The 22,885-nt window shown below is 36.9% G+C and overlaps 1 pseudogene; it reads right to left on the reverse strand.

Moving 5' to 3' along the window:
• Window positions 1-21,237: 21,237 nt before the first annotated feature.
• LOC132489284 (adiponectin receptor protein 1-like) lies at window positions 21,238-22,366 on the reverse strand (annotated as a pseudogene).
• Window positions 22,367-22,885: the final 519 nt, after the last annotated feature.

A 22,885-nucleotide genomic window follows, 5' to 3' on the forward strand; every position in this document is an offset into this window, starting at 1 on the left:
CTTAGGTTGTTTCTATATCTTGGCTATGGTAAGTAATGCTGCAATCAACATAGATGTGATATATCTCTTCAAAATAGTGTTTTTGTTTTCATCAGATAAATATCCAGAAGTAGAATCCTGGATTATATGATAGTTCTATTTATAAGTTTTTGAGGAAACTTCATATTGTTTTCCATAGTCATGGGGTCAATTTAAATTTCCACCACCAGTACATGAGGATTCCCTTTTCTCCACATCCTTGCCAACACTTGTTGTTTCTTGTCATTTTGATAACAGCGATTCTGACAGGTGTGAGGTAGTAACTCGTTTTGATTTGCATCTCCCTGATGATTACTGATGTTGAACATCTTTTCATGTATCTGTTGGCCATCTATATGTCTTTCTTGGAAAAAGTCTATTTAGGTCCTCTGCCTCTTTTTTTTATGTTGAATTATATGAGTTTCTTTATATATTTTGGGTGTTGACCCCTTGTCAGATACATGATTTGGAAATATTTTCTCCAATTTGTTAGGTTGTCTGTTCATTCTGTTGATGGATTCCTTTGCTATGCAGAAGCTTTTTAGTTTTATATAGTCACACTTTTTTATTTTTTACTTTGTTGCCTTAGCTTTGGTGTCATATCCAAAAAAAAATTAATGCCAAAATCAAGGAGATAACTGCCCATGGTTTCTTTCTGGGTTTTTGGTCTTACATTTAAGTCTTTAATCATTTTAAGTTAATTTTTGTATGTGGTGTAAGATAGCGGTCTGTTTTATTCTTTTGCATGTGGCTGTCCAGTTTTCCCAACATCATTTATTGAAGAAACTGTTTTTTCCCCATTGTATATTCTTGGCTCCTTTATTGTAAATTAATTGACCATATAAGCCTGGGTTTATTTCTGGACTCTCTATTAGGTTCCATTGATCTATATGTCTATTTTTATGCCAATCATTCTATCTCTATAGCTTTGTAATATAGCTTGGAATCATCAAGTGTGATACCACCAGATTTGTTCTTTCTCAGTAAGGCTTTGTCTATTCATAGTCTTTTGTGATTCCATACAAATTTTTAGAGTTGTTTGTTCTATTTCTGTGAAAAATGCCACTGGAATTTTGAAAGGGATTGCATTGAGTCTGTAAATTACTTTGTGTAGTATGGACATTTTAACAATATTAATTCTTCCAATCCATAAGCATGGAGTATCTTTCCATTTATTTGTGTCTCCTTCAGTTTCTTTCATCAGTGTCATATTTTTCAGTATATGGGTCTTTTGCCTCCTTGGTGAAATTTATTCCTATTTATTTTATTCTTTTTAATGCAGTTGTAAATGGGATTGTCAATTTCTCATTCTGATAGTTTGCTCTTAGTGTACAGAAAGAAATGCAACAAAATTCTGTATATTAATTTTGCAGTGGAACTTTACTAAATTCATTTATTAGTCCAAGTAGTTTTTTTGTTGTACTTTTAGGGCTTTTTATATATAAAATCAAGTTATTTGCATATAATGACAGTTTAATTTCTTCCTTTCCAATTTTAATGACTTTTATCTCTTTTCTTGTCTGATTGCTGTGGTTAGGTCTTCCAATACTATGTTGAATACAAGTGGTGAAAGTGGACATCCTTGTCTTGTTCCTGATCTTAGAGGGAAAGCTTTCAGCTTTTCATCACTGAGTGATGTAAGCTGTGGGTTTGTCATATATGCCTTTTATTATGTTGAGGTATGTTCCCTCTTTACTTAGTTTGTTGAGATTTTTATCATAAATGGATGTTGAATTTCATCAAATGCTTTTTCTGTATCTGTTGGGATGATCATGTGATATTTCTCCTTTGTTTTGTTAATGTGGTGCAGATCACGCTGATTTGCAGATACTGAACCATTGTTGCATTGCTGGAATAAATCCCACTTGATCATGGTGTATGATTTATTTATTGTATTGTTAAGTTTCCTAATATTTTGTTAAGGTTTTTCATCTATGTCCACAAGGATGCTGTCCTGTATCTTTCATCCTCCCTCCCTCCCTCCCTCCCTTCCTTCCTTCCTTCCTTCCTTCCTTCCTTCCTTTTTTATCTTTATCTGGTTTTGGTATCAGGGTAATGTTGCCCTCACACAATGATTTTGGAAGCATTCATTCCTGTTCAATGTTTTGAGAAAGATAAGCATTAACTCTTCCTTAAATATATGGTAGGGTTCACTTGTGCAGACATCTTGTCCTGAACTTTTGTTCAGAGATTTTAAATTACTGAATCAATTTCACTACTAAAGATTAGTCTGTTAAGATTTTCTATTTCTTCCTGGTTCATTCTTGGAAGATTGTATGTTTCTAGAAATTTATCCAGTTTTTCTAGGTTGTCCCATTTTTTGGCATATAATTGTTTATTGTAATCTCTTATGATCCTTTGGGTTTCTTTGGTGTCAGTTGTAACTTATGCTCTTTCATTTCTTCTTTTATTTATTTGGGCCCACTCTCTTTATTTCTTAATGAGTCTGGCTAAAAATTTATCAACTTTGCTCATCTTTTCAAAGAAACAGCTCTTAGTTTTATTGGTCTTTTCTATTGTCTTTTTAGTCCCTCATTTATTTCATCTCTGGTCTTTATTATTTCCTTCCTTCTACTAACATTTGGTTTTGTTTTTTCCTTCTTTTACTAGTTTTTTTAGGTTTAGGTTTAGGATTGTTTATTTTAGATTTTTCTTATTTCCTGAGGTAGGCCTGTATTGTTATAAGCTTCCCTCTTAGAACTCCTTTTTCTCTGTCCCATAGATTTTGAAATATTGTGTTTCTGTTTTTGTTTGTCTCAAGATTTTTTAAATTTCCTCTTTGATTTTCATTGACCCATTGATTGTTTAGTGGCATATTGTTTAGCCTCCATATATTTGTGGTTTTTCCAGTTTTCTTCCTGTAATTGATTTCTAGTTTCATACTGTTGTGTTCAGAAAAAATGTTGGATATGATTTCACTTTCCTTAAATTTGTGGAGACTTGTTTTGTTCCTAACATATGATCTATCCTGGAGAGTGTTACATGTTCACTTGAAAAGACTGTGTATTCTGCTGTTTTGGGGTGGAATGTTCTGTGTATATTTATTAAGTCAATCTGCTGTAATGTGTCATTAAAGGCTAATGTATCCCTTTTGATTTTGTCTAGATGATGTAAACATTGATGTTCACCATTGGTGGATAGGTTGGGTGGGACTGGTCCTCAGGGGAATGCCAGGGCAAGGCACATGGTGTTAGCTCAATGGAAGAAGAGTAAAAACAAAGAGGAACCCTTTAGCAATTTTGGTCCCTAGGGAAAGTCCCACCAGATCCCTGCCTTTCCAGGATGTGCCCTAAAATTAGTTAATGAATTTCCTTCTTGTGTGAACCAACCTGCTGCCTGTGAACTGGGACTTAGAGTCAGTGAGTTTATGCATGATCCCTTCAAGAGTGCAGTCTTGGTTTCCCATAGCCCTCTAGCTGTCCCAGACACAAGCCCTATTGGTTTTCAAAGCCAGACATTATGGGGGCTTGTCTTCCCAGTGCAGATCCCCTGAGCTTGGGAGCCTGATGTGGGGTTTGGACCCCTCGCTCCTCAGGGAAGACTTCTGCAGTTTGATATCCCTTCTGACTGTGAGTCACTAAACTGGGGTATGGGTTCTGAGTAGCCTGCATCTCTGCCTCTCTTACCCATCTCAATGTGGCCTTTTATTTATATTTTTAGTTGTAGAAAATCTATTCTGCTAGGCTTCAGTATGTTCTCAAAGATAGTTCTATATGTAGTTGTAGTTTTGGTGTGTCCATGGGAGGTGACCTCAGGATCTTCCTACTCTGCCATCTTGATCTGGACATTTTATGATTTATTTTAAATACTTCTGTCTCCCTAAACTTGCCCTTCCTTCCTTCCTCCCTTTGTTCCTTCCTTCTTTCTCTGTCTCCTTTTTTCTTCTTTTACATTCTCTTTCTTCTTATTTCTTCTCTTCCTAAGAATCAGGCCTTAGTCCCTTTATTCTCTGTGTGTAAGTTGACAGAACTTTTTGAATATTCTCCCTCTTCATATAGTATAAATTGTTTCCCAGAGACTTCTAAATCTCTCAAGTAAAGAGATCATGGAAGTCAAGCTCAACTGGTTCAACAGATATGCTGTGGCAGGTTCTGTAATATAGAAAGAGCTCAAAAAGTAACTGTTGAATGAATGAATAAAATATGGAATATCAGCTAAGTGCAGTCTGAAATCACTGTAAAGAATTATTTTGGTGCATATTTTATTTCTTCTAAAGTTCTTAGAAACTAGGGTGGCTTTCATTCAACTTTGTACCTTCTAAGGCTCCTCACTTAGTATTTTGCATGTAATGGCTTAAACAATTTTTTAAGTAATGGATAATGTTTCTTTTACATTTGCACTAAAAATGCATAGGTGTGAGATGTATCACAGAGTAAAATATGACTGATAACTGGTATGTAGTCCAAAGTTCACATTTGGGTGACTTTATTATTGCTTGTATATTATAGTTTAATTTTTGCTAAATGGTTATCTTTAATCTTAAGGGATAGGTATCTTTTGTAGCCTTCTAATTTTAAAATTTCTATTTTAACTAACTGTTGGCATTTGGCATTTTGCAAAATGGTTTTTTGTTTATATGATTCCTATCATAATGAATGACTTTGTTTTTAAACAAGTGAAAAAAAATTAGATACTTTCACAAAAGTCAATATAATACAAAGCAACAGTCACAAAATGTTATCGATATTTTAAAAGAAAATAAATGTATTTATCCAGGGTCTTTATGCTAAGTATTATTTATACTCTGTGTTTGTTATGATTATTTATATGCTAAAAAGACATATTTAAAATTTTCTTATAGCAGTAGATCATCATTTTACATAAGATTTCATTCTAATAATACATGAATGCTATTAAGGTGGGTGAGCTGTAGGAACAGCAATAAAGATGACCTAGAAGAAAGTGTTCACTTAGTGACAGGAGAAGCTGAAAGAGTTTCAAGATTTGTAGAAAGAATAAGACCCAGAAATTTGCTGAGGGCGGGAAAACTTGAGGTGAGACAGGTGTGACAGTATTAGCATGATTCTTTATAATCATGACTTTAATGGTATGCTGTTGTTACTCGACAACTGGAATGCATTTGTCTTATGTATCTAAACAGAATATTCATGTTAATTTTGAAAAAAGGGTTTTAAAATTATAAGGAATATTTCTCTTGAGGATTACATACTTTCCAAGGAGATAATGAATGAAAAATTAATGAATGTGTGATGTGCAATTCCTTAGTTCAGTGAATGGTATTCTGTGTTACTCAGGCCAGAAGAAACTGTTTTTTTTGTTTTTTTTTGTTTTTTTTAATCCTGAGCATCAAATCCATCAACAAAGCCTTTGGATTTTACTTCCTCAATATCTTATAAATCTTCCCACTTCTTTCACCAAAATCACTGTAGTCTACATTACCATCATTTTCATCTGAACTACTGAAATAGCCATTAAACTCATTTTCTTACATATCTTTTCTCTCTCCTCCAATCAGTTTTTTTGCAGTGCATTTACTGAACTTCTCAAATGGCAAAACTTATAACATTATATTCTTGTAAAAAATCTGTCAGTGGCTTCCACTGCTCTCAGAATAAAGACAAAATTATTTCACATGTCCTACAAAGGCCGACAGGATTTGGTCTCTTTATCCAGTATTATCTAGCTGCTGATAGCTCAAAAATCTATAAATACAGCTCTGATTTGTCCCATAAACTTCCAGACATATATCTAAGTGCCTAAATGTCTAAAACTGATTATCTCTCTTCTCCCCAGATTTTGTAGAGTTTGGTAATATATTGATATTTCTTTCAAAGTGTTCAGGCATTTTGTTTATAGTCTGTCACTTTTTTTGGCATAAAATATCTTATAATACTTTCTTATTGTTTTGATAAATCTTATCTCTATCTACGATAAGGATAAAACCTATCTTATCTCTAGGTTTGGTATAACATGAAAGTCATTCTTACAAATGACTTTTGCACACCTTTCAGGAATGTAAATGGTTGAAAATCAGTTATCCTATGCAATAATCCCATTACAGAAATAATAATCCCATTGCAAAATATTATCAGTGATTACCTGAAGATAGTTACAAGTAATTTTCATTTTTATCTCTTTGCACATCTATATTTTCTGAATTTACTACAATAAACATGTTTTGTTTCTTTAAAAACAATGATGACTATTTTTAAAAGGTCAATGTTTAAATTGAATTAAGAGTATTGGCAATAGAATTAAATATAAATGAAAACTTTTTGGAGGTTGCCATTGTAAAATCTGTATAAAATAAGAAAAAACAGGGCTTCCCTGGTGGCGCAGTGGTTGAGAGTCCGCCTGCCGAGGCAGGAGATGCGGGTTCGTGCCCCGGTCCAGGAAGATCCCACGTGCCATGGAGCGGCTGGGCCCGTGACCCATGGCCGCTGAGCCCACGCGTCCGGAGCCTGTGCTCTGCAATGGGAGAGGCCACAACAGTGAGAGGCCCGCGTACAGCAAAAAAAAAGAATAAACATAAAGGCACTGGAAAGCATCTAAAATTAGATAGAATCTGGAGGAGGTTTTACTCTTGAAAAACTAACTGCACAGGGTGAAATTTGAGAGTTTGTAGCTATTTTTCCTGTATGTTCTCCTCAACCACTGTTTATAGCAGCAGAAAACTACTGGCTTATCATTGGAGATGACAAAAACAAAACAAAACAAAACAAAACCAGTTTACGGCTGGAAAGATTTCTGGAAATTTAAGAGGGAAATCTGTGAGGGAACTACAAGAATGCAGAAGACCCAAAACTGAGAATAAATTGCCTAAATCTCTGACAACTAACTTATGTGTCTTCAGGGAAGAACCTAGTGGGACTATCCCAAAACAGATAGAGATCAGGGAGGAAATTAGCCTTGAAAGATAGGACTGCACTGGATGAGATTTGTGAGTTTGCTGCTATTTTAACTGAATATATTTCCAGAACTATGCACAGCTTGGAGGTAGACAGCTGAAGCCTTATGGGCTTGAGGCATCACAGGACAGAACTTGAAGCTGGAAGAGCAGTTAAAACTTAAGGGGAGAATCCCCCAAAGCAATGTGATCCTGAGGGGGTAAGCCCCCAAATCTGTGTATATACTCTGCTCAAATACTTGGCTGCCTGCTGAGCTGTGCAGATACAGGGGACACTCTCAAGGTTCCAGGCTAAGAAATGTAGCATTGGGAAGTTGTAAAAATTAAGCAGAGATTTGTAAAATGCAGGGTAGACAGAGTTTGCACTTTTGAGTCTGGAGTAGGTAATTGCCTATTTTAAAGGCAGCAACAAAACACAGTAGAAAAAAAAAACAATGGCGAAAACAATGAAAAACAATCCTCAGAAGGACCCAACAGATTATAATATCTACACTGTCTGCATCTTAAACTAAAAAATCACTAGACTTTCCAAGAAACAGGGAAGGATGACCTACACGTAGGGGGAAAAAAGCAATCAATAGAAATTGACTTTGAGTGGGTCCAGAAGTTGTATTTAGCAGATAACAAATTCAAAACTGTTACTATAAATGTGCTCAAAAATTAAAAGGCACATATGATTAAATAATAAATAAAAATTGGTCATCTGAGTGAAGAATTAGGGAAAAATCAACAGAGAAACTGAAACAATTAAAAGAAGATATTCTAGAGCTGAAAATTACAATAACTAAAAGGAAAAATTGACATATAGGCTCAACAATATTTGAGGGTGGGAAAAAAAATAGTAAACTTGAAATTAGATCAATAAAAATTAACATAAAAGTGGAAAGTTTATTTTTAAAAAAACTGAGCAGAGACAGCTGTGGGACAATATCCAGCAGTCCAATATATATCCAATTTATGTTCCAGGATGGGAGGAGGGAGAGAAAAGTCAATGATCAAGAAAAATCTTGAAAGCAGCCAGAAAAGAATAACAAATTACATACAAGGGAATAGCAGTACAATTGATGATTGACTTCTCATCAGAAACAGTCTAGAAAACATTGGAATGACATGTTCAAATTATTGAAATTGTACGCCAAGAATTATATATCCAGTGAACCTAGCATACGTGCTCTAAAATTTCCAAAGGAAGTTCTTTAGACTGAAGGGAAAGGACACAGATGGTAACTTAGATCTACAAGAATAGGGCTTCCCTGGTGGCGCAGTGGTTGAGAGTCTGCCTGCCAATGCAGGGGACACGGGTTCTTGCCCCGGTCTGGGAAGATCCCACATGCCGCGGAGTGGCTAGGCCTGTGAGCCATGGCCGATGAGCCTGCGCGTCCGGAGCCTGTGCTCCACAACGGGAGAGGCCACAACAGTGAGAGGCCCGCATACCACAAAAAAAAAAAAAAAAAAAAGAAAGAATAAATAAAGTACACAGGAAATGGTACATACGTTGATAAATATAAAACAGTAACGTTTTTATTTTTCTATCTTAAATTCTTTAAAACACATGTGGTGGCTCAGCAAAACTTAAGACACTGAACTATTGGGTTTATAATATATATAGATGTGATATATATGGTAACAGTAACACAGGGGATGGAGCTATCTATAGGTATAATGTTGCAAGTTTCTAGTATTTTATCTTAAATAATTGAACAAAAACTCTAAGAAGATTGTGATACATTAAAGATGGATTTGTAATTTTTGGCAAAGACTAAAATGAAATAAGGAGATAGAGTTAAGAAGCCAAAAGAGGAATTAAAATGGAATACTAAAAATAAGTTCGAGTAACAAAAAACAAAGCAGGAAAGGAGGAAAAAAGATGAAAAAATAGATGACGAATAGAAAATATATGGCAAAGTGGCAGAACTAAATACAATCATATCAATAATAGCTTCAGGTAAAATGGGCAAAACACTCCAGTCAACAGTTTTAAAGAGGCAGTAAAAATCAAGAACAAGAAGCAGCTTTATGCTGTCTACAGGAGATACAGTTAGACACAAAGACACAAACAGGGTGAATATAAGAGGTAGGAAAAATATATACTATGCAAACAGTAAGACTAGGAAAGTTGGAGTGGCTATGTTGATGTAAGAAAAATACTTCATGACAAGAAGGGTTACAAGAGACAAAGAGGGACATTTCCTAATGATGATTGGGGTTAATACATTAAGGAATTATAATAGTTTATAAATGTAAATGTACCTAATAAGAGCTTTAAAACACATGAAGCAAAAACTGACAGTCTTAATGGACAAATAGAAAAATAGACATTACTGGTGATTTTAACATATCTCTCTCAGGTATCAAAAGAACAATTTCACAGCAAAGAATTAGTAAGGTTATAAATTATTTGACTGATTCTTTGAAGCACCATAATGTTGTATAGTTTTAGGTTTTTAATTTGGTCTGTGACCCAGTTTGGGTAACTTTATTTTGGTATTGAATGTGAGATATGAAGAGAAATTCAGTCTTCTGCATATGCTGGAAATACATTAAAAAGAAAACCATTTCTACATTGAATTGCCTTTGTATCTTTATGTAAATTAACTATATATGTGTGGATCTATTACTGGACTTTTTTTGTGTGTGGTACGTGGGCCTCTCACTGTTGTGGCCTCTCCCGTTGCGGAGACGTGCAGGCTCAGTGGCCATGGCTCATGGGCCCAGCCGCTCCGTGGCGTGTGGAATCTTCCCGGACCAGGGCACGAACCCGTGTCCCCTGCATCGGCAGGCGGACTCTAAACCACTGCACCACCAGGGAAACCCTATTACTGGACTTTTTATTGCACTTCCTTGATGTATAGTCATATAGTCTTTTTGTTTGAAACCACATACCACATGCCTCCTACATGGTAAGTATGGAAATCTGGTTGTGTAAGTCGTACAGATTTTTCTTTTTCAGAATTGTTTTGGCTATTCTAGTTCCTTTGCACAGACATACAGATTTCAGAAAAAAATTGTCAAGTTCTAACAAAAAAATAAATACATAAAAACTGTTGCAGTTTTGATTGGAATTACATTGTACATGAGTTTGGGAAGAAAGGACATCTTAACAATATTGAGTATTTCAGTACAGGAGTATGGTATATATTGCTCCGTTAATTTAGGTGTTATTTAATTTTTTAAATTAGAATTTTATACATAAAGATCTTGCATGTATTTTGTAAAACTTATACCTGTGGTATAAGGTATTTGGTGCCATTGTAAATTATAATTTATTTTATTTGATTTTATTGGGGTATAGTTGTTTTACAATGTTGTGTTAGTTTCTACTGGACAGCAAAGTGGAGTTCCCTGTGCTATACAGCAGGTTCTCAGTAGTTATCTATTTTATACATACTAGTGTATATATGTCAATCCCAATCTCCCAATTCATCCCATCCCTCCATCCCCCCTTGGTGTCCATATGTTTGTCCTCTATGTCTGTGTCTCTATTTCTGCCTTGCAAACAGGTTCATCAGTACCATTTTTCTAGATTCCACATATATGCGTTAATATACGATATTTGTTTTTCTCTTTCTGACTTATTTCACTCTGTATGACAGTCTCTAGGTCCATCCACATCTCTACAAATGACCCAGTTTCTTTCTTTTTTATGGCTGATATATGTACCACATATTCTTTATGCATTCGTCTGTCGATGGGCATTTAGGTTGCTTCCATGTCCTGGCTATTGTAAATAGTGCTGCAATGAACATTGTGGAACATGACTCTTTTTGAATTATGGTTTTCTCAGGGTATATGCCCAGTAGTGGGATTGATGGGTCATATGGTAATTCTATTTTTAGTTTTTTAAGGAACTTCCATAATGTTCTCCATAGTGGCTGTGTCAATTTACATTCCCACCAGTGCAAGAGGGTTTCCTTTTCTCAACAGCCTCTCCAGCATTTATTGTTTGTGGATTTTTTGATGATGGCCATTCTGACTGGTGTGAGGTGATACCTCATTGTGGTTTTGATTTGCATTTCTCTAATAATTAGTGATGTGGAGCATCTTTTCATGTGCCTCTTGGCCATCTGTATGTCTTGTTTGGAGAAATGACTATTTAAGTCTTCCACCCATTTTTTAATTGGGTTGTTTGATTTTTTGATATTGAGCTGATTGTATGTTTTGGAGATCAATCCTTTGTCTGTTGATTTGTTTGCAAATATTTTCTCCCATTCTGAGGCTTGTCTTTCCATTTCGTTTAGGGTTTTCTTTGCTGTGCAAAAGCTGTTAAGATTCATTACATCCCATTTGTTTATTTTTGTTTTTGTTTTCATTGCTCTACGAGGTGGATCAAAAAAGATCTTGCTGTGATTTATGTTAAAGCATGTTCTTCCTGTGTTTTCCTCTAAGAGTTTTACAGAGTCTGGGCTTACATTTAACTCTGTCATCCATTTTGAGTTTATTTTTGTGTACGGTGTTAGGGAGTGTTCAAATTTCATTCTTTTACATGTAGCTATCCAGTTTTCCCAGCACCATTTATTGAAGAGACTGTCTTTTCTCTATTGTATATTCTTGCCTCCTTTGTCATAGATTAGTTGACCATAGGTGCCTGGGTTTATCTCTGGGCTTTCTATCCTGTTCCATTGATCTATATTTCTGTTTTTGTGCCAGTACCATACTGTCTTGATTACTGTAGCTTTGTAGTATAGTCTGAAGTCAGGGAGCCTGATTCCTCCAGCTCTGTTTTTCTTTCTCAATATTGCTTTGGCTATTCCGGGTCTGTTGTGCCTCCATACAAATTTTAAGATTTTTTGTTTTAGTTCTGTGAAAAATGCCATTGGTAATTTGATTGGGATTGCATTGAATCTATAGACTGCATTGGGTAGTACAGTCATTTTCACAATATTGATTCTTCCAATCCAAGAACATGGTATATCTCTTCATTGGTTTGTGTCAACTTTGATTTCTTTCATCAGTGTTTTATAATTTTCTGAGTACAGGTCTTTTGCCTCCTTAGGTAGGTTTATTCCTAGGTATTTTATTCTTTTTGTTGCTATGGTAAATGGGATGGTTTCCTTAATTTCTCTTTCTGATCTTTCATTGTTAGCATATAGAAATGCAAGAGATTTCTGTGTATTAATTTTGTATCCTGAAAATTTACCAAATTCATTGATTAGCTCTAGTAGTTTTCTGGTGGCATCTTTAGGATTTTCTATGTATAGAATCATGTCACCTGCAAACAGTGATGGTTTTACTTCTTCTTTTCCAATTCGGATTCCTTTTATTTCTTTTTCTTCTCTGATTGCCATGGCTAGGCCTTCCAAAACTATGTTAAATAATAGTGCTAAGAGTGGGCATCCTTGTCTTGTTCCTGATCTTAGAGGAAATGCTTTCAGTTTTTCACCATTGAGAATGATGTTTGCTGTGGGTTTGTCATATATGGCCTTTATTATGTTGAGGTAGGTTCCCTCTATGCCCACTTTCTAGAGAGTTTTTAATCCTAAATCGGTGTTGAATTTTGTCAAAAGCTTTTTCTGCATCTATTGAGATGATCATATGGTTTTTATTCCTTAATTTGTTAATGTAGTGTATCACATTGATTGATTTGCTTATACTGAAGAATCCTTGCATCCCTGGGATAAATCCCACTTGATCAAGGTGTATGATCCTTTTAATGTGTTGTTGGATTCTGTTTGCTAGTATTCAGGATTTTTACATCTATGTTCATCAGTGATATTGGTCTATAATTTTCTTTCTTTGTGATAGCTTTTTCTGCTTTTGTTATCAGGGTGATGCTGGCTTTGTAGACTGAATTTGGGAGCATTTTTCCCTCTGTAATTTTCTGGAAGAGTTTGAGAAGGATCGATGTTAGCTCTTCTCTAAATGTTTGATAGAATTCGCCTGTGAAGCCCTCTGGTCCTGGACTTTTGTTTGTTGGAAAAGTTTTAATCACAGTTTCAATTTCATTACTTGTGATTGGTCTGTTCATATTTTCTATTTCTTCCTGGTTCAGTCTTGGAATGTTATACCTTTCTAAGAATTTGTCCATTTCTTCCATGTTGTCCATTTTATTGGTATATAGTTGCTTGTAGTACTCTTTTATGATCCTTTGTCTTTCCACAGTTTGTTATTGTAGGTCTTTTCCTTCTCTTGTTTTTCCTGCCTAGAGAAGTTCCTTTAGCATTTGTTGTAAAGCTGGTTTGGTGGTACTGAATTCTCTTAGCTTTTGCTTGTCTGTAAATGTTTTAATTTCTCCGTCAAATCTGGATGAGATCCTTGCTGGGTAGAGTAATCTTGGTTGTTAAGTTTTTCCCTTCCATCACTTTAAATATATCCTGCCACTCCCTTCTGGCTTGCAGAGTTTCTGCTGAAGGATCAGCTGTTAACCTTATGGGGATTCCCTTGTATTTTATTTGTTGTTTTTCCCTTGCTGCTTTTAATATTTTTTCTTTGTATTTAATTTTTGATAGTTTGATTAATATGTGTCTTGGTGTGTTTCTCCTTGGATTTACCCTGTATGGGACTCTCTGTGCTTCCTGGACTTGATTGACTATTTCCTTTACCATATTAGGGAATTTTTCAACTATAATCTCTTCAAATATTTTCTCAGTCCATTTCTTTTACTCTTCTTCTTCTGTGACCCCTATAATTCAAATGTTGGTGCATTTAATGTTGTCCCAGAGGTCTCTGAGACTGTCCTCAATTCTTTTCATTTTTTTTCTTTATCCTGCTCTGTGGCAGTTATTTCCACTGTTTTATCTTCCAGGTCACTTATCCATTCTTCTGCCTCAGTTATTCTGCTATTGATTCCTTCTAGAGAATTTTAAGTTTCATTTATTGTGTTGTTTACCATTTTTTGTTTGTTCTTTAGTTCTTCTAGGTCCTTGTTAAACATTTCTTGTATTTTCTCCATTCTATTTCCAAGATTTTGGATCATCTTTACTATCTTTACTCTGAATTCTTTTTCAGGTAGACTGCCTATTTCCTCTTCATTTGTTTGGTCTTGTGGGTTTTTACCTTGCTCCTTCATCTGCAGCATATTTCTCTGTCTTCTCATTTTGTTGAACTTACTGTGTTTGTGAACTCCTTTCCTCAGGCTGCAGGGTCATAGTTCCTCTTAATTCTGGTGTCTGCCCCCAGTGGGTGAGGTTGGTCCAGTGGCTTGTGTATGCTTCCTGGTTGGGGGTACTGGTGTCTGTTTTCTGGTGGATGGGGCTGGATCTTGTCCCTCTGATGGGCAGGGCCATGTCCAATGGTGTGTTTTGGAGTGTCTGTAAGCTTAGTATGACTTTAGGCAGCCTGTCTGCTAATGGGTGGGGTTGTGTTCCTGTCTTGCTAGTTGTTTGGCTTGAGGTGTCCAGCACTGGAGCTTCATAAATTATAATTTTTATTTCAATTTCCAATTGTTCATTGCTGCTATGTAGAAGAATATTGGTATTTTCAGCATGTCCTTGTGTTTTGCAATCTTGATAAACTTGCTTTTTAGTGCTAGCTGCTTTTAAGATTCTTTTGGAATTTCCCAGGTAGATGGTCTTGTTTTCTGAGAATAGGGACAGTTTTCTTTCTTTCTTTCTAATCTGTGTTTTTTTCTTTTTGTCTTACTTTATTGCGCTGAGTAGGACAACCAATGAGATGTTGGCTAGGAGTGGTGAGAGCAGAAATCCCTGCCTTGTTCCCAATCATAAAGAAAAGAAGCAGTCAGTCTTTTACCATTAAGTATAATTTTAGCTGTAGTTTTTTTTGTAGGTGCCCTTTATCAACTTGATGGTGTTCCCTTCTATTACTAGTCTGCTGAGAGTTTTATCATGAAGGGGTGTTGAATTTGTCAAAGGCCTTTTCTGTGTCTATTGAGATAATTATAGATTTTTTCTTCTTTCTGTTGATATGGTGAATTACAGTCAATCCTCATTATTTGTAGATTCTGTATTTGTGATTTGCCTGCTTGTTAAAATTTATCTCTAACCACCAAATCAACATTTGTGGTGCTTTTGCAGCATTTGCAGACATGCACAGAGCAGCAAAAAAATTTGAACAACCTAGTGTAGCATGGTCCCAGCCAAGGTCAAACAAGGTGATGTTTTACCTTCTTGTTTCAGCTCTCATACTGTAAACAAGCATCATTTTCATGGTCTATTTATCACCACCTTCTTCACTTTTTTGTGCTCTTTATTGATAATTTTACTGTTTAAAATGGCCCCCAAGCATACTGCTGAAGTGCTATCCAGTGTTCCTAAGTGTTATGACGTACAGAAGAAAAATACATGTGTGAGATAAGCTTTATTCAAGCATGAGTTACAGTGCTGTTGACTGGGAAGTCAGTGTTAATGGATCAACAATATACTAAATAAGGTGCCTTGAAACAGAAACGCACATAAAACAAGGTTATATATTGATCTATTGATGAAAATTCACCAATGAAGCCATTTGGGCCTGCAGATTGCTTTACTGGAGAGATTTTAGGTATAAATTCAATTTCTTTAGTGAATGTAGAAACAATTTATCTATTTCTTCTTCAGTGAGCACTGGGAGTTTGAGTCTTTCAAAGAATTTTACTATTTCATCTAAGTAGGTGAATTTACGGGTGTAGAGTTATTTATACTACTTATTAACCTGTCATGATATTGCCTGTTTGCTTTCTGACATTTGTAATTTGCTTATTTTCTCCTTTTTCTTGGCTTGTCTGAGGAGAAGCTTATCAATTTTATTGACTTTTTTCACAAGGAACACACATTTGGTTTTATTTATTTTCTCTCCGCCCCCCCCTTTTTTTATTTTTCTCAATTTCATTGATTTCTGCTTTTATTTTTATTTTCTTCCTTTTACTTGCTTGGGATTTAGTTTTGTTTTATTCTTGGGTTTCTTAAACTAGAAATTTTATAATATTGACTTAAGATATTTTCTCTTATATAATACAGGCATTTAATGTATAAATTTCACTCCAAGCACTGCTTTTGCTTCCTGAATCTCCCAAAGTTTAATGTTATGCTTTCATTTTCATTCATAAAAATATTTTTAACATCCCTGTTAATATCCCCTTTGGTTCTCATGACCCATTAGAAGCATATTATTTTCCAAATATTTGGGGGATTTTCCAGATAACTTTTTATTATTGATTTCTAATTTTAATCCATCATTATTAGAGATCACACTTTATATAAATCAATTGTTAAATTTTGTTAAGGTTTGATTTTTGACCTAGAATATGGTCTGTCTCTGAAAGTATTTCTTATGTGTTTGAAAAGAGTTTATATTCTGCTTTTATTTAGTGGAGTGTTTATAAATGGCATATAAGTTATGTTGATTAAAAACATTATTCATATCTTCTATGTAGTTACTGAATTTCTGTCTACTTGTTCTATTAATTATTGAGAGAGGAGTATTGAAGTCTCCAACTGTAACTTTGGATTCTTCTATTTCTCCTTTCAGTTTTATCAGTTGTGCCTCATATTGTGAAGCTCTATGGTTAGGTCCATAAATATTTAGGATTATTATTTCATTTTGGATATTTGACTTTATGATATATAAATATGACCACTCTTTTATTTTGATTAGTGTTTGCATGATATATCTTTATCCATACTTTTACTTTAATGTACTTTGATGTGGTTGGATTAAAATCCATCATCCTTTTAACATTTTCTATTGGTTTCATTGGATATTTGATTCTTTTTCCCTCTTTTCTTCTGACTTCTTTGGATTAAGTATTTTCTATGATTCCATTTTTACTCTGTTATTTGCTTGTTATTCATATGTCTTTTACATTTTTCCCAGAGGTTGCTTTAGAATTTACAATATATATCTTTAATTTATCTGAATCTATCTTCAAGTAATATTAAACCGCTTCATATGTAGTATACAGATCACAAAAGGGGATACTCTAAATTTCTTCCTTTCCTCTGCAATGCTATTATTGCAGAAACTTATGCTTGTACATATGCTACAGATGTACAATACAAAGCCCCTATTTTTTTGGGGGGGGGTTAGTAATTTATCTTTTAGAACAATTGAAAATAAGAAAAAAATGAATTTTATATTTACCTTCATTTATGACATTTCTTTATTTGTATTCTTTTTTTTTTTGCTGTACGCGGGCCTCTCACTGCTGTGGCCTCTCCTGTTGCGGAGCACAGGCTCCGGACACACAGGCTCCGCGGCCATGGCTCGCGGGCCCAGCCGCTCCGCGGCATGTGGGATCTTCCGGGATTGGGGCACGAACCCGTGTCCCCTGCATCGGCAGGCGGACTCTCAACCACTGCGCCACCATGGAAGCCCTATTTGTATTCTTTATTTCTTGAATGTAGATACAGTTTTCTTGCTGGTATCATATTTCTTCTGGCTGGAATATTTCCTTTAACTTTTGTTACAATACAAATCAGCTGGCAATGAATTCTCTAAAGCTTTCTTTCCCTGATAACATCTTTATTTCCCTTTTTTGAAAAATATGTTCAGAATATAGAATTCTTAGCTAACAGTTTTTTTCTTTCATTACATTAAATATATCACTATATTGTTTTCTGGCTTGCACTGTTTATGATGAGAAGTTTATTGTAATTCTCATCTTTGTTCCTCTATAAGTTATGTGCCTTTATTATTTTAAAAACATTTTTTATTTTATATTGGAGTATAGTTGATTAACAATGTGTGTTTCAGGTATACATCAAAGTGATTCAGTTATACATATACATGTATCTATTCTTTTTCAAATTCTTTTCCCATTTAGGTTATTACAGAGTATTGAGCAGGAGTTCCCTGTGCTATGCGGTAGGTCCTTGTTCATCATCTATTTTAAATATAGCAGTGTGTACATATCAATCCCAAACTCACAATCTATCCCTCCCTCCCACTCTTTCCCCTGGTAACCACAAGTTGGTTCTCTAAATCTGTGAGTCTGTTTCTGTTTTGTAAATAAGTTCATTTGTATCACTTTTTGTAGATTCTGCATATAAGCAATATCATATAATATTTGTCTGTGTATGTGTCTTTAGTCTTTGGCTTTTTTCAAGGTATTTTCTTTTCCTTCCCTTTTGAGTAGTTTTTTTTTTTTTTTTTTTTTGCGGTATGCGGGCCTCTCACTGCTGTGGCCTCCCCCGTTGCGGAGCACAGGCTCCGGACGCGCAGGTTCCGGACGCGCAGGCTCAGCGGCCATGGCTCACGGGCCCAGCCGCTCTGCGGCATATGGGATCCTCCCAGACCGGGGCACGAACCCGTATCCCCTGCATCGGCAGGCGGACTCTCAACCACTTGCGCCACCAGGGAGGCCCCCCTTTTGAGTAGTTTGAATATGAAAAGTCTAAGTGTGCATATGTTTTATATTTATCCTGCCTAGTGTTCACTGAGACTCTTGCATCTGTGTTTTGGAAAATCTCCAGCCATTATCTCTTCGAATATTTACTTTTCCTAGTTTCCTTTCCATCTGCTTTTAAGATTTTAATGACATAGATGCTAGGCTATTGGTATTGTCTCATAGCTCTGTATGCACTCCTCTGTTTTTGTTGTTTGTTTGTTTGTTTTTCCTTTCCTGGTCTTTCCTGTTTGTGGCTCAGTCTTTGTTATTTCTCTTGATCGGTTTTCAAGTGCACTGATTGTTTTCTTTGCTGTATCAGGTCTACTGATGAATTTGTCAAAAGCATTCTTCATTTGTTTCCATGTTTTTCATTTCAATCATGTGCATTTAAATCTTTCTTTTAGTTTCCTTTTTCTGCTGAAATTTCTTACCAGGTCATGAATGTTCTCTACCTTTTACACTGAAGCCTTTTATGTACTTATCATAGTTATTTAAATTTTTCTGTGTTATAGTTCTCATATTTAGGAAGTCTTGTTTTTTTGATTGTTTTGTCTCTTGAAAGTGATTTTTTTGCTTTCTCTTATGCATTTAATTTTTTGTTGAAAGCTGACATCTTGTATAGGAAAACAGAGAAGGAGGGGAATAGATTTTTATGCCTAAAAACGAGTACACTTTTTTTTTTTGGCTAGGCCCCGGTGCAAAGGATGGAGTCAGTCAGGAATTGTAGTGTGTTTGGTTTATTTTGTTGCTATGATTAGCCTCTGTACAACACAGACTTCAGATTCCTCTCTCAGTTCCTTGTGTTTAGGATGGGGGCTGATTTGCCACAAGATTTTTCTCAATATTTGCTTTTTTCTCAGCTTTAGGTCTTCCCTTTGAACTTGTACATCAGATAGAGACTTCCTTTACCCTTTTGCCCCTTCCCAGGCAGAAGACTGCTGTTCCTCAATGCTTGCTAGTCTGGTGGTGGAGGCAGGAAGAAATAGACATTCTTCATTGTTCTGGTTCAGCATCAATCTTAGGCAATGTGTCACTGAATTCTGGTTGAGGGGCAGGAGGGCTTACTCACTGATTCTCCCCTCTTTCCCCCAGTTGTAGTTTCCAGCCCAGAATTTATTTTTATTCACCCTCAGGGGTAGAGGGATTGTCCCTTTTTCTTCCTTCAGATACACCAGTACTATAAAGAGAACATCTCCACTAACCCTATAGGACAACACGATTTGCTGCCCTTTACCCAGCAGTTTAAGGCTTTTGTTCCATAAGGAAGATAAGGGAGAAGAATCTGGGCAGAGCATCATGCCTTTGGTGCAGTACTTTGGCATGTTTTAAATTTTTGTATCTGTTCTCTTTCACTCAGCAGGATGTTTGAAATACTTTCACGTTGTTTTGGGTATAGTTTGTTCATTATTATTGCTGAAGAGAATACAGTTTATCAGTGATCATTATACTGCTATTTATTTATCGATTCTATTGGATAGATTTTGTTAGATATTTGGGATGTTTCCAGTTTGTGTCTATTATGAATAGAGCTGCTATATATATTCTTGTACATGAGTTTTGGTGGACATGTATATCATATTTCTGTTGAGTATATTTATATCTGTGAGGTACATTGCTGAATCAAATGCTATGCATATAATTGGGGGCTTTAGGAGGCCCTGCCTAACAATTTTCAGAGTCCTTATACTGATATACACTCCTACTTGCAATGTAAGCAAGTTTCAGTTTCTCCAAATCTTTTCCAGCACTTGGAATTTTCTCTCCTTTTCATTTAGCCATTCTGGAGAATATTAAATTGTTTTAACTTTCCTCATAACTCATGAAATTGGCTAACTTTTCACATGTTGCCTATTTGGTTAGCCTCTTTTCTGAATTGCCTAATCAATTGTTTTATTCATATTTCCACAACTGGTATTTTGTTTGTATTTCTATGACTGGTGCATAATACAAAGATCAGATGTGGACTATATATGTATGTCAACCGACTTAGAATTCTACAGTGTAGTGGATGGGGTGTCTTTTCAATAAATGTGAGTGGTAGGATTATGGATGACTTTATTTTAATTCTTTTATCTTTTTATTTGTTTCTAAATGTTCTACAATGAACATATATAACTTTAATCAGCAAAAAGGTTTGAAAACTAAAAATTAAGTCTTGTCATGATGTAAACATTTTTTGTTGATATATATTGATATGGACACTCTAATTTTGATCCATGAATTGACTCAGTCAGCAACATGTTAAAATCTGGCTAGAGGCTTAGAATTTTTAAAATGACAAGAGGAGGAATTATGTATCTTTTATTCAGTATTCTTTCTACAGTGTTACATGAATACATGAATGAATGGGTAAATAATGACCTAGAGAAATCCCTTTTGTGTTTTTTTTTCTTTGAATGCCAAGTGTCTTCTGTACCCTTATTATCATCATAGTCTTTGCATCAAGATACATAGCAATGATAACAGGTTTCTTTTTAAAGCTTAGTATTAAATATCTTTCCCCACTTTAATTTTACATTACTCTGCCAAGAAAAAAATTAAAACTCAAGTTATTTGGAGCCTGGACATACTTCCATGACTAGCCGGGCTGTGTAGAAGTTGGTGGCTTTGTTCTTCCTGCTGTGTGAGCAGGTCCAGGCCCTAGAAAGATGGGACGAGGTTATAGTTGTTTTTCAGAAGTGTGCTACAAAAACGGATGGCCTGTTATAAGCCAGGTTACAAAGTCAAGACTGGGGTGAGGGAGGGACAGTTTCTTCCAGAAACAGAATTTCTGAAGAGTCCCAGTCCATCATTTTCCCCAGAATGGTTGGAGGAGGGGTAAAATCTCAACATGAGCTTCAAAGCTATGTCTCTGTGAGGGGACAGTAGATGCCTTACCGAGGGGGGCGCGGCTGCCCATCCCCACTGTTCTCAGTGAGGGAATGGAGAGTTTATTGCCCAGTGAGTGTGAAGTGGGCTGAAGCTCCGTTGGTACTGAATTCTCTAAGAGGTTTCTTCTAGAAACAGACAACTTAGACTATTCCTCTCGCTTCAGCAAAGAAGTTCTTTTAAAACCACTTGGCAAGCTCCTCCTGTGCCCTTGCAGGGCGGCTCAGAGGAGGGAGTCGTCAGTACAGCCCCTTTCCAGGCAATGTCAGAATTCCTGAAGGTTGGAGACCCCGTAGAAATGGATGAAGGCGGCTGCCACCTCCAGGACGTGGAAGATCTGATGAGGCTGGAACCATATGTCGAATTTTCCAGGGACGAAGCGCTCAGGAACCCACGTGGTATAAAGGCCAGCTCCGGTGATGTACGTCACAGCCATGAGGAAGAACCAGCCCCTCTGGCCCACCGTGGTGGCCTTGATGAAGCCCTCCGTGATTGTAAAGTGCACGGTGGGTACAGTGCCGCTCAAGCCAAGCCCCAGGAACATCTCTGCTCTTGTCTGCTGGTGCTTAGGAGAGGCAAACTGGTCCCACTGGGCCACAATGATGGCAGAGATGCCCAGGACACAGACGCTGGAGAGGTAGCTGAGCCGTGGCTGTGGGGAGCGGTAGAAGGAGTAATAGAGCCAGGGGACAAAGCTCCCCGTAATCAGCTGGGCAATCCCTGAATAATCCAGTTGGGAAAAGGGCTGGAAAATAATCCAGTTTGTCACTGCTCTGAGTGACAATAGACGGTGTGAAAGAGCCGGGAGAAGCTGAGGCAGAGCACCGCGCTCGGGAAGAACAGCGCGAACACCACCTTCTCCTGAAGGCGGGCCACGGAGTACATGTTTGGTCTGAGCATGGTCAGGATTCCCAGAAAGTGAAACGGCACAAAACCAAGCAGGTGGGTCCAGAGTTGCCCGTGTCCGTGTGGATGCGGAAGCAGGCCCGGAAGGAGGGCATGGGCGGCCTGTGGCCGTGCAGCAGGTAGTCGTTGTCCTTCAGCCAGTCGGGGAGCACGTCGTGTGGGATGACCCTCCTGCGCCCCTCCCAGACCTTATGCACAAACTCCTCCATCTTCTCCATGCCACGGTGGGCTTGCAGGGGAAGTGTCAGCACCCGCCCCTCCTCCTCCTCTTCCTGAGGCACTGGGCGTGCCTGCTCTTCTTCAGCTTTGCTTGGGCTGGTGACGCCCCGCTGGCCTTGCTCCTCTAGCAGGGGGCCCAGCTCAGCCACCTCCGCTGTGTCAGCCTCCCTGTTCCCGGCAGGAGCCCCGTTGCCCTGGGCCACCACAGGTCCTTTGTGGGAAGACATCTGGATGGTACCTCAATGCCCTGTGGCTTCAGCTTGGGGAAAGGGTGGGGTCTCTCGGCCCCAGGGGGCAGAGAGTTCCCTGTGATGGAAGACAGGCGGGGGGTGGGGGGGCGGGGGGAGGCGAGCTCTGCTGGGGGCTGCGGACCCCCGCTACATCCCACGGTGCTGGAGGCGGCCTGCGCCAAGCAGCCCGGATCCAAGAAATCCCCTTTTGTGATTAATAATCTCGATATTTACTACTCATAAGTACTATTACAATTTTTATTTTTAATGTACTGCTAAATCATTGGCTTCAAAACTATGTTAGCTTAATTGTAAAGGCTAAATATATGGGTTATGTAATTTTTGAGGGCTTTAGCTGAAATGTTAGTTGTCTTCTTGGAAAGAAATTATATTCTCAGTGAGTCTTTCCAAATGTTATATTAAATAGTGTAACATTTTGAATAGAGAAGAGATTGATTTTTAATTTCTGATGGCTGATTGTTTTTATTATCTTTGTTCACCTCACTATATTCCTAT

This window comes from Mesoplodon densirostris, chromosome 4 (assembly GCF_025265405.1).
Source record: "Mesoplodon densirostris isolate mMesDen1 chromosome 4, mMesDen1 primary haplotype, whole genome shotgun sequence".
NCBI lineage: Eukaryota > Metazoa > Chordata > Mammalia > Artiodactyla > Ziphiidae > Mesoplodon > Mesoplodon densirostris.